Source organism: Protopterus annectens, chromosome 2.part1 (assembly GCF_019279795.1).
Source record: "Protopterus annectens isolate FY-2018-M chromosome 2.part1, PAN1.0, whole genome shotgun sequence".
NCBI classification, from domain to species: Eukaryota; Metazoa; Chordata; order Ceratodontiformes; family Protopteridae; genus Protopterus; species Protopterus annectens.
Genome location: NC_056729.1, coordinates 1649092932 through 1649113393, shown reverse-complemented (window position 1 = coordinate 1649113393; position 20462 = coordinate 1649092932).

Below are 20462 nucleotides of genomic sequence, written 5' to 3'. Positions count from 1 at the left end.
ATTTTGGATAAGGGCGATAGGATGGCAATTGGACAATAGTTATTTATTTATTATTTATTTATTTTACATTTGTTAACTGGGGGTGTCTGACTGAGCCGAAAAGGCCCTTTTTCAGCAGAGCCCCAGGGAGAAAAGCTCCACATAGAAAGATTACAGACACATTTAGCTATTTAAACATGACCAGTATACACACAAATTACAAAAGACATGTTTTTACAGTGGTATGCAGCACATCAACAATTACAGTGGAGAGAGCAAACAAGAAAATATTAATTTAAAAGTAAAGGTAATTAATAGATTTGTAGTGTACAGCTGAAATTTGGAACATAGGTAGAATACATACATAGTACACAGGTACAGTACATACATTAGTATGTTTGGTGGCATTACCTCCTTTGTGCAGAGGTAAAATGTGGGAGATTTTCCAAATAGCAAGCACCTGGCTCTCTAATATTGATCTGTTTATGAGTATGGTTACTGGAAATGCTATTGCTTCTGCTGTGATTTGCAGAAAGTCAGCTTGGAGGCCGTCAGTAGCTAGGGTTTTTGGTTTAATTTTTTAAGTATTTTTTTATGGCATCAATAGACACTGGGTGTAAAGTAAGGTGGATGGTGCTATTTTGGGAGTTGGTGCTGTGCTGGGATGCTATAGGAACAGAGTTGTTGGCTATGTTCTGAGAATTTGCGAGAGCTTGGATAGTTCCTGCAAAGTATTTGTTGAATTTGCTTGTAATATTATCAGATTTGCTCGTTGATGTTGGAGTGGGAGTAGCTCTTTTGCCTAGTAGAAGAATATTATCGATGGCAGCCTAGAACTTTTGAGTTATTGTGGTGTTTTTCTGTATATTGTGGTAGTAGTTGATTTCATCAAGTTTTACTAGTTTCTTAGCTTTGTTTCATAGTTCGAAGAATGCTTGTCTTGTGATTTAGGATTTGATGTTGAGAAACTGTTCCCAAGCCTTATCTTTCGCCATGAGTAAGGATCTGTATTCTTTACTTAGCCAGGGCGCTAGTTAGCTTGTGCTCTAATAGTTCTAGGGGATGAATGGATGTTTAGCATAACAGCAAGCAAGAATATCCCAGTAAATACGAGTAGACCCAGAAGAAAACAGTATCAAACACAAAAGCCCAATGTGGAAGGTAGCCGGAATAAATAGCAGGACAACAGTAAAATAAAATCTTCTAATTTAATGAATAAACAAAGGTGAGCACTTTTGCAATGGTAACCATTGCTTTATCAGACAATCCATTCACTAACAACGCTTAAATACTTGACTCAGATTCAAATTAGCCAATCCTATTGCTGACAAATTAATTACTATGGTTACACATAACACTTGAATATAACATTTAAATAACACTAATAAAATAATAAAATTAAGTATTTAAGTGTTGTTAATCAGTGAATGGATTGTCTGATGAAGCAATGGTTGCCATTGCAAAAGTGCTCACCTTTGTTTATTCATTTAATTAGAAGAGTTCATTTTACTGTGATCTTGCCATTTATTCCAGCTACCTTCCACAATTGGGCCTTTGTGTTGGATGTTTAGCATAGCTAAAAAAGTGGTATTGAAGGAGTTAACTGCGTCTGCTAGGAGTAGCTATCTCAGATGTTCCCAGCTGCAGCTTTTTACAGCAGAGATGAACCTATATGGGTTGAAGCTTTTTTATTTCTGATTAAGTGGTAGATGGTTTGTTTGGTTTGGTGGGTGTGGGTTCTTAGAAGAAAGGTTGGCTGATGGTCACTCAGGCCATCAGGGAGACTAGGGTGGGGTTGATAACCAAAGTCCAGTCAAGGACAGATTATCATTTGGAAGATTTGTCAGTCCTCATAGCAGATGTAATGAGTTGGGGGAACCCATGGAGGTTAACATAGGATGTTGAATTGTGAGAGGAGCAGTTGAGCCAATCAGTGTTAAAGCCACCCATCAGGATTGTTTCCTGTGGGAGGGAATTGGAGATTCAGTGCAGAATGTTTTCAAGTGTGGGAATATTGTTTCCTGGTGGGATATATCTACCTATGATGTTTATGTGTTTTTTAGGATTCATTTTTAATTTATGATCCAAAAGAGAAGCACAGGAGCAAACCAAGGCTGACAACAAAAATCAGCATAAATCCAGCAGTCACTGAGGCTTATTCAAGCAGCAGAAATAAATGCTAGTTCAAACAATGACTGAATCTGTGCCAAAGACAAGTAAAATCCAAGCTGTTTTATTGGTAAGCGCTTTTACCCTGTAAGGGCTTTGTCAAACCATAAGAAACAAACACTGAATAAAATCAAGTCACATTTTATAAGGAAATAGGGCTGATATCACTTCCTGTTCCTGATTAAAATTTTTCAGTATGCAAAAATAATACGTCTATAAAAAATGTATACAGAAAACTATATATATATATATATATATATATATATATATATATATATATATATATATAAAAAATATACATCTGTATAAAAAGGCAAATATAAAACATTTATTAACATTCTAAAATATGTATGTTTATCTCACAGTGAGTCTCCTATTCTTAAGAACAGGTTTGAATGGAATTTTGTCATTCAGTCCTGGTCTCCTGGTCTGCTCTAAGTCTGATAATCCATTTTAATTCCAGTGTTTCAGTGTAATTGCATATATCCCCACCCCTAACACTGGCTTCATTGATCTGTATAACTAAAAATACAAATTAATGTGTATTTTCACTGTCTATAATGTGTTTAGAAAGTGCACTGCGTGGAGACAGTGTACGAATGTGATAAAGTTGTTCACTTACTCTGTCTCATAGGCATCTGTCTGTCTTGCCTATGTAGAATGCTTGACAAGCAGTGCACTTAGCTAAATAAATGACGTGATGTCTTGCAATTAGCACTGAGTTGAAACCTGAAACAATAGGAAGTAACTGGGTGAATAAACTGGGAGCTGGCATCTACAAATCTGCAAAAATTACAACAATTACACGGAACAGTACCCACAATATTGTTCAAACACTCATTAGGCTGTGTAGATAGGTGAGGGTAACAAAGTAATCTATGTAGGTTAGAATTGTTCCTCTATCTAAAATAAGGCTCCTCGCCAACAATGTCTTTAAGTTGTGAATCAAGTAAAAGTAGATTCCAATTCTTGTTCAAAACCTCTCTTATACTGTTTATGTCTTGCGTATAACTAACAGAAAATCTAACTGGTAGATTCCTACCTTCAGGACATATATCAGGGACATTCTCTACTGGATATGGTTGTGAGAAATATGGTCTAGCAATACCATTCCTCAGCTCCAAAACACCTTCAAAGTGGGAAGTGATCTCATCTGGCCTATATGCTCTTTGTAAAAGCCTTTTGTTTAAGTTTGACAACTCTTGTAAGAAGCTATCATAATTTGGGTTCATCCTGGATGCGCTTATCGCCTGTCCCCTTATCAAGTTCTTATATATGTAATTGGGGTGCATAGTTTCCCGATGTAATAGGGAATTCCTATAGCACGTTTTTCTAAAGAATCCAGTATTGAGCATCCCATTTGGCAGTCTATAATCAAAAACATCCAAAAAAGTAATGCAATTAATTGAACTTTCAATAGAAAAGTTCAAAAAAATGTTTAGACTGATAATCTCTTTATGGAAGTCATCCAGGGCTTTATCTATACCAGCCCACAGGAGGAAACGATCATCAACAAAACGTGCATAGAAAACAACATGTTTCTTAAAACTATCTAGGACAAACAGCTTATTACGTTCCCAGTCCAGCATGACAAGATTGGCGTAGCTATTGGCACATGAAGTGCACATAGCCACACCATCCTTCTGAATATAGGCTACCTCATTATGTAGTGCTGGACTGGGAACGTAATAAGGTGTTTCTCCTAGATAGTTTTAAGAAACATGTTGTTTTCTATGCATGTTTTGTTGATGATCTTTTCCTCCTGTGGGCTGGTATAGATAAAGCCCTGGATGACTTCCATAAAGAGATTAACAGTCTAACCATTTTTTTGAACTTTTCTATTGAAAGTTCGATTAATTGCATTACTTTTTTGGATGTTTTTGATTATAGACTGCCAAATGAGATGCTCAGTACTGGAGTCTTTAGAAAAACGTGTTATAGGAATTCCCTATTACATCGGGAAACTATGCACCCCAATTACATATATAAGAACTTGATAAGGGGACAGGCGATAAGAGCATCCAGGATGAACCCAAATTATGATAGCTTCTTACAAGAGTTGTCAAACTTAAACAACAGGCTTTTACAAAGAGCATATAGGCCAGATGAGATCACCTCCCACTTTGAAGGTGTTTTGGAGCTGGGGAATGGATTTGCTAGACCATATTTCTCACAACCATGTCCAGTAGAGAATGTCCCTGATATATGACCTGAAGTTACGAATCCACCAGTTGGATTTTCTGTTAGTTATACGTAAGACATAAACAGTATAAGAGAGGTTTTGAACAAGAATTGGAATCTACTTTTACTTGATTCACAACTTAAAGACATTGTTGGTGAGAAGCCTTATTTTAGATAGAGGAACAAGTCTAACCTACATAGATTACTTTGCTGCCCTCACCTTATCTACACAGCCTAATGAGTGTTTGAACAATATTGTGGGTACTGTTCCGTGTAATTGTTGTAATTTTTGCAGATTTGTAGATACCAGCTCCCAGTTTATTCACCCAGTTACTTCCTATTGTTTCAGGTTTCAACTCAGTGCTAATTGCAATACATCACGTCATTTATTTAGCAAAGTGCACTGCTTGTCAAGCATTCTACATAGGCAAGACAGACAGACGCCTACGAGACAGAGTAAGTGAACGCCTTTATCACATTCGTACACTGTCTCCACGCAGTGCACTTTCTAAACACATTATAGACAGTGACAATACACATTCATTTGTATTTTTAGTTATACAGATCAATGAAGCCAGTGTTAGGGGAGGGGATATATGTAATTACACTGAAACACTGGAATTAAAATAGATTATCAGACTTAGAGCAGACCAGAGACCAGGACTGAATGACAAAATTCCATTCAAACCTGTTCTTAAGAATAGGAGACTCACTGTGAGATAAACATACATATTTTAGAATGTTAATAAATGCTTTATATTTGCCTTTATATACAGATGTATATTTATATATATATATATATATATATATATATATATATATATATATATATATATATTGTTTATATATATAGTTTTCTGTATACATTTTTTATAGACGTATTATTTTTGCATACTGAAAAGTTTTATTCAGGAACAGGAAGTGATGTCAGCCCTATTTCCTTATAAAATGTGACTTGATTTTATTCAGTGTTTGTTTCTTATGGTTTGACAAAGCCCTTACAGGGTGAAAGTGCTTACCAATAAAACAGCTTGGATTTTACTTGTCTTTGGCACGGATTCAGTCACTGTTTAAACTAGCATTTATTTCTGCTGCTTGAATAAGCCTCAGTGACTGCTGGATTTATGCTGATTTTTGTTGTCAGCCTTGGTTTGCTCCTGTGCTTCTCTTTTGGATCATTTATTTATTTTATTAGTAACAGGAGCATTTGGGCCATGATAACACTTACTCTTATAGTTAATTTTTAATTTGGCAAAGATTAGTTCTGCAGTTTCAAAGTCAGGAATGTTTAATTCTATGATCTTTGAATAAGAGTGTTTCTCCCCTACCCCTTCTGTTTTTTTCTGTCTTTACATAGGATATTGTACCCAGGTGCTACAATCTCATTGTTGTTATTGTCAGGTTTTAGAAATGTCTCTGTTAATATTGCAATATCAGGAGAATAGAGGAAGAATGGGGCATGTGGATCATGGACTTTTTTTCAATATTTCTTACGTACATATTAAGGAGGAGAAGGGAAGAATTATTCTTCTGGTGTAATAATCCAGGGTTAAATGTGATATAGCTGCTTATCATATTATGCTGGGGAATGACTCCATGATTTGGGTTTATGTCCCTGGAGTGGTTTACTAGCTTAATAAGGTGTAAAAGAAGTTTGGCAAGCTTATTTTGTAGTTTGGCATATTTTTGACAGGTTTGGGATATGGCTACTAGAGGTTGGATTTTCTTAGCATGGTAATCTATGTGGCTACTATAGAAAAAGGTTGCAGCTATAGTATAGTGTAGTGGTCTATTTAGGTGGGATAATGATGTTTGCCCTGGAGGGGGTTGGTGGATTGTAGATGGGTATGGTATGAAGTGAGGGATTATAAGAGTATTAGTAGTGAGCTAGTGGTGATGTGTAGGGCTGTTAGATGCAGGTGTTTCTTAAGGTGAAGCATTTTAATAAGGTCTTTTGTTATTTAAGAGTGTAGAGTTTAATGGGACTAATAGAGTTGGGGGCTGATGAAATATATGATTAGTGTTTGTTGTGTGGGTAAAAGGGCTATGAACCTGTAGTAGGGGTGGGTTATAGTAGGTAGTTCATTGATCTAATTAGTAAAGTTTAGGTTGTGATTGGCTGTTGTAATGTGGGTATGGTTTAAAGAGAATAAATTTAGTTGAAGTGGGGGTGGGTAGAAATGTGGGTAGGGAGTGAAGAGAGCAAGAAGAACCATGAGGCAGACCGGGACAAGAAGAAGGAAAAATAAAAAACAATCACCTACAATGTAGCACTCCGGTCAGTATTAGAAGCTAGTAAGAAAGTCTGTTCTTGTTATAGGTTGTAACAGTAGGGATTCTTACTATGTAAAAGTGATTTTATACTGGTTTATTACTTTGGTAGTGATGCTGGCTACTGTATGGGAACCAGGGGGAATGGGAAACCTAGGACTACAGCATCCGACAGTGTGCATGCCATTAACTTGCAATGAAGTGAAGGTTACTGAAGGTAGACACATAAAAGGCCAGTAATTTGAGACATACACTGTAGGCTGATCGCTTCACTTTTTTGTTTTGTTAGGTAGTAACGGCTTCAGTGATGCACACAGTTCAATATAAATGTAACTAAAAGGAAGCGAAAGATCAAATTAGCAGATGTTAAGAGATGAGTACAAGGGAGATTAACAAGGTTATGTAGGTATGTATAGCAGAAGAGCATAAGGGAATAGTGAAATATAATAGCAAAAGTAAATGCCAGTAAAACCTATAGTTCACATCACAGTGTCTAGATAGTAAACCAAAGAATAACAGTGGTACATGCACTTGCAGAAAAGTAATCATCAAAGTCTATCTTAGTTCAAGTCTCATTATTTATACAGTACGCCAAGAAAAAACAGTGTTACATGCACTTTCAAACAAACAAAACCGCACCTCAATCTTAGTAGCTGGTCTTTCAGATCTACTAGATGAGGTTAGCTTCAGTGTTCCACTTGCAGGGCAGTTGTTGACAAGGCTAAGCATGTATATATTAGTAGTAAGCCAAAGAAGAATTCTAATAACCATGTTAGTATATGAAATATCTCTTGTGCGTTTTATGCCATGTCCTGATTATGAGCTAGGCTACAGTAACATTCACAGTACAAACACCCTTTGTGTAGTCTACATCCTCTGTACATGTAACAGGGCTGGAGATCAATGCCATGTCATCAGTATAGTTCTAACAAAGGCTTACTGATGTAATCTCCATTCTCCTTAAGTATATTCAAATATATGCATCATGTTAGAAACAAAATGGATACATATCTGATGGAGTACAATACTCCTCTGTTGAAAAATACTGCTATACAAGTAATGTGTCAATGAGTTAGACATAAAAAGTAACTCTCATAGACACTGGTGTGCCTAGCTAGACGTTTGCCTTTTTATGCTGGTTCTCATTATCAGTTGATTGTATCTGAACCAGTCTGTAGCTCAGAAATGCTAAATGCAGCCTACACTGCTGATTTATAGGTTCATAGGTTCATAGGTATGTACTAGGCTATTGGCCCAAGGGCCTACATAAGCCTAGGCAACAAGGTTCCCTGGCTTATGCCACCCAAGAAAGTTATTTTCCTGTGCCACTGTTGAGCAGAGAGACAGAAGTGATACCCGAGGTGTATTTCCTATTTCCCATCAACTCATCAAGATTTTTCTTGAAGAGTGCTAATGAAGAACTTTTCTTGACATAGATGGGTAGCCTGTTCCAGGGTATGGGAAGTCCCTGAGACAAGATTCTATCCCTCCAGCATGTCCTGTTTATTGTCGTGATAAGGTTTAGGTCCCTAGAGCATGTAGCTCAGAGGGATTGGGATTTCTTTAGGTGTAGCAGGTCCAACAGCTCTGGGTTTGACATAGCTTTATATGTTAGGCAGAGATCACCTCGGTGTAGGTGATATGCTACAGAGTAAAGCTGAAGTCTTCTGAAGCGGTCAGTGTAGGGCATTTGAGGCCAGTAATCCTCTTTGTGAGGTACTTCTGTGGCCTTTCCAGCTGCTGAAGATGTCTTGTGAGGTACATTCCAAAAGGTGCGTTGTACTCTATAATGGGTGTAATGAGTGTCGAGTAGAGGGGAACAATGATCTCTTTTTTCCTGGATGAGAACCCTTTCATGATGAGGTGTGCCGCGTAGAAGGACTTCCTGACTACTGTGGCGATGTGACTATCAAAGGAGAGACTACTGTCCACCTGGGTCCCAAGGTCTCTTATCACACATTCGGTGTTAAGTAGATTGCTGCCTATGTGGTAGTTCATGGGTACAGAGTTTTTAACAAAGGGGATGACACTGCACTTTTTGGTATTGAGCTTTGAGGCCATGGCTCTGACACCAGGCATCTGTCTCAGTGAGGCCCTTCTGTAGGATTTGCAGTATAATCAGTCAATTCCATGCAACTACTCAACAAGATCTATGGCCTCAATGTAGATTCCAACCCCTTTCTCATATGTTGGGGTGAAAATTAGTGGGGTAAAAATACGTCAGTGCAGAGTGAATGTTTGTAGCAGCTACCTGTTACATGCAGATGTGTGTGCTAGAGGCTGAAGCTGCTGCTGCTGCTAGTAATAGCCACGGACACAAAAGCAGAAGACTTTGCAGGATAAACACAGAAGACTAACCGTGGGACCTGTGGCAGGCTTGATGAACAGCCAGATTGAGGACACTCATCCCACTGTATGTGTTTAAGTTAAGTATGTTAGTCAACTGTATCATTAACAGAGTATCAAGAACCATGGGGTGGTCTTTGTTTTAACTCTTTTTGTTCTTATTGGAGCTAGGGAGTTGAGGACAGTTATGAATGTTGAAATGAAATAGTCAACGCTGCGTCTAATGGTAGAGTTTTTAGGGGGTTTCAGTTAGTTAGCTTAAGAGAGTCAGAGAAAGTAGTAGGGTTAAAGTTAGATAGGTTACGAGTATGAATGTACTGGTGAGAGTGTGGGGAAGTGGGTGTAGCTCGAAGGGTGAAGGCGGGGGAGGTGGTCTCCTAATGGTCAGGAATGACACCAAATGTTATGACTTTGTTAGGATAAGATACTAGGATCCAGTCAAGTATGGAGCCTGGGGGGTTGATTTTGTTAGGTCTAGTAATGAAGTTAGTAAGCTGAGTGAAGTTAAACAGGTTGATTGTTATGGTGGGATTAGGGTTAATGATTTTTTCCCAGTCAATATTTACATCTCCCATAATGTAGGTTTCTAGCTTAATATTAGAGGAGGTCCAGGAGAGGATGTCTTCCAGGGTATTGGTGTTGTTACCAGGAGGAATATAGAGGGAAATGATGCACATGCCTTTATGGTTGTTTATTCTTAGTAGGCCAGTTACAAGTTCAGCATTATTGAAAGAAGGGATGGGATTAGGGTAAGGAGTGATGAACAAGTGGTTGGAGTAGATTAAAGCTACACCGCCACCTCTTCTACTTAGGCGGTCAGATCGGAGAATAAAATCCTGGGGAAAGGAATTCAGAGTCACTTATGTGAGGTTTTAGCCAGGTTTCAGAGATGGCTACAATGTCAGGTAAATTGTGATTGAGCCAGGCATGAAAGAGGGTTAATTTATTTTTTAAGCTTTGGGCGTTGATGGTGAGGAATTTGAGGTATTTACTGGTGGATTTGTTGTTGGTGCTGGGGTGGTTTGTTGGAGAAAAGTTTGGTCCTGGATTGGGCTGAATGTCGTCAGCTAAGCAAAGGTAAGTGAGATGGGGAATAAATTTATTAGGTTTGTACTTAGATAGAAGTGGCTGGTAGCGAATTGGTTTAGGTTTGTAGTATTTAGTAGTGCTTGGGAAAAGTTTTACTTTTGAGAGAAGGATAGGGTGGGAGGGAACTAAAGAGGCAGTGATGTTGAGGAAGTGGGCTGTGAGGTGGGGGTGGGGAGGAAGAGGTGGTGGGTGTAAATGGAAATCAGTGTAGGAGGTGGCATGGTAAAGAGGTAGTAGGAGGAGGATAAAGATGGATGTAGAGAGAAGGATTTTAGGAGGAAGGTGAGCATGGTAGTTGGAGTCAGAAGTGATAGAGAGGAGGGTAATGGGATATTAGGTGGGAGGGAGTGTGGTAGTGAGAGTCAGGTAGGTTGGAGGAAGGGGTGGGGAAAGGTGTGTGAGGACTGGTTGGAGGAGAGGGAGGGACTGTAGGAGGAGAATAAATGTAGGAGCACTGGGGGTAGGTGACATATGGGGGCAAGGTAGGGGAGTGGAGTGGGCCCACAGGGCGAATGGTGTGGGCAGAGCCAAGAAAGTGGTAAGGTCCAGAAAATAATCAATCAGTGACCTGGGGCTGGAAAGGGAGAGCTACTGCTAGGGTGCAGGTATTCTGGTTACATTACAAACTTTGGTTTTCCAGTTACTAAGTTTGGACTTTACGTTTGGTTAGTTAACATATACGTAAACATATACCCAAACATATACATAAACATATATACAATATGTATGTCAAATAAATATTTACATAGTCAAAGCTTAAAGTAGAGAAACAATTCCAAAAACAAATATTACAAAACCATCTATTTACATAGGATGCCTATACTTAAAAAAAGTTTTCTTGAATGTATCTTTGAATAATGTTTCCAGCTCTTGTAGGTAATTCTGTTTTTTCCTTGATCATTTTCAAATCCAACTGCAAGACCAAGAAAAACATGTTCTTGAAATGTTTAAAATTGGGAGAAGTTACAGTTTTGCAGTTCTGTGTAATATTTTTCCTTGCAATAGCAAGGAGAGTCCATAAAATTACACATTTTTGCCTTGGAACACAAGACAGTACAGGTGTCTTCAACAAAACTACAGATTTTCTATGTTGGTAGTTATCAGTGAACAGTGCCTGTAACAAATAGTTAATACTTCCCAATAGTGTTTAAGTAAATGGCATTCATAGAACATGTGTTGCTAATTGGCTGTTGATTGTGATTTACACCTCCAACATCTATTTTCTTTATTATATATTAGTTCCAATTTGTGTGGTGTTAAGTGTGTGAAAAGTTGCCAATATAGTGATAACGATGTTAGGCTTGGAAATGTAAGAATTCGTTTTTTTATCTTTATCATCTGGCATTTTACCATTAACTGTTTCATAGTATTTCCATATATTTTGTTTACTATGAACTCATGTTTCTTTAACTAATTTCTACAATACTGATAAAATTATTTTTCCATTTGTGGAAAATTCCATCAGCATTATTAACTGCTCTATGAACTTAGAATCATAGGATCATAGGTGGTTACTAGGCTATTGGCCCTTAGGCCCTTATAAGCCTCACCAATAATTTAGCCCATGTTTAGACAAGCCAGTACCCAAAGCCCCTGTCCAGTAGGGGCACAGGTGGAATCCCAGGGGTGTATTTTCTGTTTCCCATCCAGTTATCCAGGTTGTGCTTAAAAAGGGATAATGAGGTACTCCGCTTGACATGGACAGGGAGTCTATTCCACAGATGGGGGAGTCTCTGGAACACAAATCTGTCCCACCAACAAATCCTATTGATATCACAGACCAGGTTGAAGTCACATGTACACATTGCTTGAGTGGAGCCTGACTTGCGGATTTGCAACAGTCCCACCAAGGCGGGGACTTTGATTGTTTTGTATGCCAGACAAAGGTCACCACTAAGGAGTCTGTATGAAACTGAGGGATAGGGCTTTTAGCCTGTGTAGGGTAGATGTTTGTTGCCCTGCATTCTCCTGATGAGGAACCTCTGTGGTCTCTCCAGCTGTTGCATGTGCTTTGCAAGGTGCATGCCAAAAGGGGTGCTGTACTCAATAATTGGCCTTATAAGGGAAGAATACAGGGATGCTATGACCTCCTTGTCCCTGGAAGAGATACCCTTACTTATGAGGTGGACCATGCAGAAATCTTTCCATACAATGGAAGCAACATGGTGGTCAGAAGTCAGGTTGCTATCAACCTGGGTGCCCAAATCCTTCACTACTGAGTGTGTACTTAGGAAATTGTTATTAATGTGATAATATGTGGGGATGTCACTCTCCCCAAAGGGGATGTTGCATTTTTTTGGCATTCAGCTTGAGGCCATGTTTTTGGCACCAGTTATTTGTTAGGGTGAGACCCTCTTGGAGGACATTCACATCACTTGATGAATTGATGACTGTGTCCAGCTTGCAGTCATCTGCAAACTTGGTCAGCCATAGCTCACTATTTTTGGCCTGCACCTCAGAGAAGTATATTCCGAATAACAGAGGCCCCAAGATCAATCCCTGGGGGTACGCCACTCTTTACAGGTCTACTGCTTTATGTGGCTTCCCTTATTTTGATTATGTGGGTTCTATCAATAAGCCAGTTTGCTACCCATCTTGCAATATATGGATTGATGCCTAGTTGAGAGAGTTTATCTACTATGCCCAAGTGGGAATAGTGTCGAAGGCTTTGGCCAGGTCAAGGTAGGCAGTGTGTACCATCTTCCCCTCATCCATGGCCTTGGTGGCTATCTCAAAGAAGTCAACCATATTTAACTGACATGCCCTCTCCTTGACAAAACCAAGCTGTATGGGGGTCAAGTGTTTGGAGGTTGCCAGTGTCCCTGTTAATGAGGCCCATGATAATCCATTCCATGGCCTTGCAGATCAGGCTAGTTAGGCTGATGGGTCTATAATTTCCTGGATTGGTGGATGCTCCACCTTTGTGTAAAGGGATGACAGTGGCTGTCCTCCACTCAGCTGGGACAAAGCCAGTACTCAGGCTTTGGTTGAATAGAGTGCCTAATGGTGTTGCAGGTTCATGCCCGAGTTCATGTAGGATGCAGCCTTGGATGTTATTGGGTCACATGGAGGCTGTATTTTTTGCCTTGGAGAGGGCAGTGATGACCTGTTCCCTAGGGATAAGGGGTGGGGGCTGGTACTAGGGATGTCTTGATTTACTGATGGGGGGACAGAGGGGAGAAATGTTCACTGAATCTGTCAGATAGTAGATTGGCCATACCTACAGCATCTGTGTATGTGGTGGCCTTGACCACCAGTTCTGAACAGATATGGGTGCTTCCTTTCAGATTGTGGATATATGTGAAGAAGGCCTTATGATTGTCTCTAGTAGATGTAGCCAATTTGGACTCAAAATTGGCTTTAGAGGATTTCACTAGTGCTCTTATTTGCTTGTTCAGGCTAAGGAGAGATTGCTTCCAATTGTGCATCTGCTCCTTCTTGGTTCTGGACAGCAATTTTTTTCCCTTTTGTTATATAGTTTATTTATTGCAGATGTCCACCAGGCAGGCTTACTCTTCCTTGCAGAGGATGATTTTGTCCTGTCAGGTATTCCTGATTCCATGTACCTATATAAATGCTCGTATAGTACTTTGGTGTAGATTTGGACATTGGTGCCAGTTCCTACAGTTGGAGAGGGGGCTGTGAAGCTGTTTATACCATCCCTCAGGAGGTTGTAATCAGCTTTGGAGAAGTTTTTTATTTGACCCTAGCTGTGGGGGGGGGGGGGGTCAGGGGAGATCCTGACTTTGAAAGTTACGGCTTTATGGTTGGATCTTACAAGAGTGGATGCTGCAGTGAATAGTCATGTTGGTTAATACCAAGTCCAAGATATTATCACCTCTTGTGGGGGTATTGACTAGCTGTCCCAAGGCATTTGCATTGATAAAATTGAGGAATATCTGGGCATTTGTATTCTGGCATGAGTAGTTTTTCCAATCTATGGTTGGGTAATTAAAGTTACCCAGGATCAGGATAAATGGTTGAATCTTGATAGATATGAAGAGGTCCAGATAGGTGGAGTGGGTATCTTGAATTAAATTTGGGGGCCTGTAGCTAGCTATAATTTGAATAGGGGTCTTGTCAATGGTTAACTGCACCTGGAGTGTTACCTGTGCATCATACTGTTTGACCAGCCTGGAGGTCTGTGCATCTTTAATATATATTGAAACTCCACCTCCTTTGGCTTTGCTGCCCACATTTTGGGGTGTGACTGTATGACGGCATGAGTAACCAGGTAAGGCAGGGGTGCTCTCCGCAGCTTTGAACCAGGTTTCTGTGACTGCACAAATGTCAGCATCTTCCAGGGTTAAGAATGCTTGCAATGAGTGCAGTTTCATGTTTAGACTCCTAGCGTTTAACAGCATGACGTTTAATTTGCATTTTGTTTAAATTTTTATGTTGGTAGTATTGACCTTGTGACACCCCTGCACTAGCCAGTAATCAAAGACCCTCAATCCTCACCACTAGCATCAGTGAGGGACATGCACATTGGGAGGATGACCAGTACACACACATAAAAGTACAATTTCCCTTAAGAGCACACAGAGATCACAGTCAGTCTGGGGCTGGGTTCTCCCTCTTTCTCCAGATAACCAATAAGATTCCCCACTGGCAGAGCTATAGAGTTGAGCCCTTAGCCAGCGTTCCAAGCCAAGTCCTCCCAGCACTCTCTCTCTGTCCAACCAGTGCTTCATGCCCCTGCCCAAGTAGCTGACACACACACACACACACACACACACACACACACACACACACACACACACACACACACATACACACAGACACACACACACAGACATACACACACACACACACACACACACACACACACACACACACACACACTTTGAGATTTGATTTATACACAAACACACACCTGGGAAAGGCTGGCATAGGTTTACTAGCTGTGATCCCTTCTGCCCAGGCCATAAGGTAGTTAGCACTACCAGCAGAACCCCTTATGGGCTACTTTAAGGTCATTCCCAAAGGCTGACCAATCTTACTGTGTAATGCTACTATTATCCAAATGGTAAGTGTGACCAAGACTTGCAAGGCTATTTAAGGATGGCCTGTACAGTGTCACCAAGTACATATGCAAGTAGTCTAAGAGCTTAATTATCTCTAAACAAACCAGCTGCAATTAAAGGGTTTCAATACATTTAATAATAAATAATAAAAGAAGACAATACTCATTAACTCAATGCAGTAACTACAGAGTTTGGAATCACAGGAAATATTTTAAAACAACATTGCAGGACAGTCTCAAATAAATACAGAAAACATCTAAACTAATCTTTACTATATTCCCATCTATTTCTAAAAGATACTATGCCCTATATAACTTACTTACAGAGCAAGGCAAATGCTGATGAGAAGTGCTGAAGCTGGATGTTTTCAGATCCAAATACAAACACAAAATGCCCAGTCTCATTCTCTGAGATAGTGCTTAAATTAATAATACACATTACTGTTGAGTTAGCTGGGTTGACATCACTCTTTGTCACCTGCCTTCAGTTCCCAGGCTAACAGAAACTTAGAATTTAGCACCTCTGTGTAAGAGGTACATATCTCTCAGAAGTTTTCCTAGAACTGGAAGTCATAAAACAGTTAAACACTTTTACATTTGACACCTAGTAATTATTTTTGTTTAAAGACAATAGGAAAACATCCAACTCTAGGCATTGTGTCTGCTTGCTGCACTGAAACTAACTTTTTTATAGCACATTGTAAAACACTTTTAACTTATTTTCTTGAAGTTTTGAAAATTAACGCTGAATGTTCCAACTTCTACCATTAATACAGTTTAAATATATTTCTGTTCTGTTCCAGTAGAGTACACTGTGGTTACATTCTTGAAGCTCAGTACAGAACATATAGTTCAACACATACTTCTGCACCAGTACTTTAATATCCACATAACATATAGTTCTCTTACATTTGTAAGACAAGCCTATGGATCATATAAATATTCACAAATGACGTATGATTATTTACAAAATTCCAGATAGCTGGGCTGGCAGTGTCACATTTCTATATAAACATTATTATTATTTTCAAGTGACATATAATTATTTGCAAAATTACAGCTAGCTGGTCTGGCAGCATTTCAGTTTGTCACGGACCTCATAACGTTTCCTGAAAAAGGCACTATGAGGGAGGCAAGGGCCTTTGCCAGAAGCCTGAAGCCCAGATGAGGCAGAGACAGATGCAGGCCATCTCTAGCAAAGCATAATGGTCTGTCAATCTTATCTTCCCAGGCTGTCAAGCACGGGATCCCCCTGGACTGACACCAGAAACTAAGCTAATTGTTTAAGTCAATCATTTTCTGTTTGTATAGAGGCATCATTCTGGGTGACGATAGAATGCTGTTTAACGCTAGGGACATACCTGCTTGGGACACACATTCAAGGAGCTCAATCATGTCTCTTTTCATATAGTCCAAGGAAGTATGTCTCAAGTCGTTCACACCAACATGGGCTATGACAGAGTCAGAACAGTACCTGTTGTTGAGAGACTTGAGTGCATGTTTGATATGGTGGATTCTGGCACCTGGCAAACAACTAACCATGATTTTCTCCTTATCCGCCTGCTGAGAGGCACATGTGTGTGTCTCACAATGGAGTCTCCTATGACTAATATGTTGGGTTTATGGTTAGGCCTTAGTGGTTGTGAGACACTTTTGTGTGGACTATGCATGGTATATGGTATGGAGAATTGTGGAGTTCTCATGTGCTTTTGCCTCTCAGGTCTCTTTTGTTTGAGTTTGTTTTTGTTGATAAACTCCACATATGTGGGCGCGTGTTGTGTAGTTGTGGGTGGTGTTTGAGGTGTAGTAATTGTGTTGGCAACCTTCTCAGTGCCAGATATACTGACTTGTGAGGGAGAATGCATAAGCATAGACTCTAGCTTCTTTATGTAATTGCATCTCTCACAGATTGTGTTCCTAGGTGGTAGTAATAGATGGTTGTGCATGTACATGAGGCAGTTGCTGCACTGTCTCAGGATGCTCATATCAACCAGGTTGGCAGGAGAAACCATAGGAAATTGTCCATCCATAGTTGTCAGAATCTGAGGTAGAGAGGCCATGGAGAGCTAGGGGGTAGGCCTAAAGCCCAAGTGCTTAAACCAAAACTAAAAGGCTTAGAATAACACTTAAAATTTAAACAGGCTAAAAACAAGCAATAATAGTAGAAGATGTAATTGAATACTTTAGAAAACAAGTAGAGGAAAAACCAAGATGAAGTAATAGAGTAAGAGGAGAAAACACAAATACTGCAAACATAGCTGAATAAAGTTTTTATTTTTATTTATTTGTTTTTAGTAAAGTGGAAAGGGAGAAAGGAGATAATTCAAGGTTAAGAAACTAAGGGATTGGCCTTCCCAAATGTTCTCTCTGTATTGGGTAGAATGAGCTAATGACATTGGACTTGGAAGAGTGTCCCAGATCAAATTTACAGTAGGGGCCTGGCAACTGCAAAGCTACCAAGTATAAGAACAAGACACCAATAGGGAGGAAGGGTGGGAAACTATGCTACAGCTACTAGCTACACTATTTTAGGCAGAAAACACTACAGAAATGTTTATCACAGCAGAAAAACAGCAGTGAGACACTAAATGAAAGTTTTAAACAGATAAAGGAGGAATGAGACTCTAGAGAATGCTTTTAAGTGCAACAAATCAGCTATATGATACACTCCTTGGCAGTAAATCAGAACAAACAAACAGATGCTTAACAAATGGAGAAAATTTCCAGTTAATATATTTCATAAAGTGAAACTAGCTAAAAAAGCTTTACAAACAGTATGACAGTAACAAAAGTGATTTAACAGGCCATGAAAGGCAGACAATTTCAGTACAATAGTGCAGATTAATTTATAGCAATAAAATACAGTAAAAAGTAGTAGGCAGCAGACAATAAAATGTGCTATAAATGGTTAGAATAAACAATAACTAGTAAAAATAAGCAAAAAAAACAGGATACTTATTGTTATATATCACAGATCAGAGTTGTGGCCCATGCCGCTCCTCCAGTCAACTCAGTGTCAATAAACAGATTTCCTGTCAAAGGCAGGGCCTAAATACTGGAAGGAACAACCTGAAATAACTTAAAAAAAGCTCAAAAGGACCAACGAGTGCTTACTCCAAGCCCTAGACCAGCCAACCTTTACCATCCAGTGGTCAATCAACACAATCCTCTCACTAAAGTGAAGAAAATCTTCTGCTAATTCAGGATGGCCTGGGACATGTGCTCAGAACAAACAACCAGTGCAAACAAGCAGGCCCAGAGACATCAAACTGGAACTGGGACTATGCTACAGCTACTAGCTACACTATTTTAGGCAGAAAACACCACAGAAATGTTTATCACAGCAGTAAAATAGCAGTGAGATACTAAATGAAAGTTGTAAACAGATAAAGGAGGAAGGAGACTCTAGAGAATGCTTTTAACTGCAAGCAAATAAGTTATATGATATACTCCTTGGCAGGAAATCAGAAAAAAACAAACAGATGCATAACAAATGGGGAAAATTTCCAGTTAATACCTTTCACACAGTGAAACTAGCTAAAAAAGCTTTACAAACAGTGCAACAGTAAAAAAGTGATTTAACAGGCCCTATAAGGCAGACAATTTCAGTACAATAGTGCAGATTGATAGCAATAAAATACAGTACAAATAGTAGGCAGTAGACAATAAAAAAGTGTTATAAATTAATAGAATAAGCAATAACTAGTAAAAATAAGCAAAAAAAAAAAAAAAAACAGGATACTTATTGTTATATATCACAGATCAGAGTTGTGGTCAGTGCCCCTCCTCCGTTCAGCTCAGTGAGAAGGAACCTTTTCCCTAACAGAGTTCCTGTTGGTTTAAAACTGTTTGTCTTAATCCCTGCAGTGTTAACCACGTGTTATTTTCAAGGTTGTATACACTAATAATTTGCTCTATCATTAGTACTTTATTGGTGTTTATCAACTGATGCCAGTAAAGTAGACCATTCTTACTAAGTATTTTAACTGCTACTGAGTCCTGAGTTCTAATATTATTTTGTGCATATGCTATTGGAAATATGAAGAAACGCCATGCTTTTATATCCAGATTTTTGTTTACAAAATGCGTAAAAAGCTTTAGGGCATTGATAATGCATTTCAAATTTATATTTTTGTGTTTCCCTGTTGCCATATATTCCTTCAATAACAAAAGTAAGCTATTCGGTACTATTTTCATATGCTTATTTATTGTATCATGAGCGGTTTTTAACCAGATTTTTTCATGTACTAGTTTCCATTTGGAAGTATATTCTTTGTTTAACCATATAGAAACTGTTTTTAAAGCTGACAATTGTATATATACTTCTAAATCTGGTAAGCCTTTTCACCTTCTTCCTATTTGTCAAAATTATGTCTTAGGGCAACTCTAGGTTTTTTAGGGTACCATAAGTATTTTGTTACTAACCCTTCAAATTGTTTTAAATATGATTTAGGTGGAGGTAGTGAGCAAGCATGTATAAAATACAGAATTTTCGGGAATATAATCAATGGGTAATGTTTGAAAGGTGAGTAAAATCCAAAATTAGGTGAGCACAGCTGATAATCTGTTGAGACATAACAGTGGATACTTTAAAACCTAAACCAATTCATAGCTGTAGCTTCAGATTAAACAGAGAGCTAGTGAAAATGCAATAAAATGAGGACCAACTCAGAAGACCTAAGTCTAGCAGAGAAACCATTTGGACAGCACTGAAGACTATAAAAATGCTTTAAATTAATAGCTTTAACTTCAGACAAAGAGCAAACATAAGGTAAGAGCAATATTTTAAATGTAGTTTACATTTATTTACTGTATACAAAATGTAGTCTGTGTGTTTTTTTCTCAATATTCCAAGCTTCCAGCAGTCCCTGAAGCATAGTATTCCATCATTGTTAAACATTTAAATCAGCAGCAACGGTGAAATATTATAAGGTGCTGTATTTAGTACTAACTATAGACTCATTGTTAGATATATGTCTAGCCACATAATTATCAACAGAACTTTTATTAAAATCTCATACAAAGTAACCTGTAACTGCTTGCAACCACTAACATCAAGCATAAAGAATGAGCAATACCTGGTTACATTGTAGCAATAATTGATATTTCTTTAATTCTAGTTATACATTAAGGTTCTGTGCAAAAAACAAAACAAAAAAAAAAAACAGCAAATGCCTCTTGTGGATTTAAGTTGTTTTTAATAGAACATAATGTCTGAGTCTCATTATATGAATATATTGGATGTAAAATAATTGCAACTAAAAAAAACACAGGTGAAAAGCACACAATAATTTAACAATTGTTATGAGCTTTTGTTCACATTTAAAATAACGTTTTCAAAACGAATACAAAAACAAGTCAATACAGTTTAAATACTCAACATTGTATCACATGACACAAT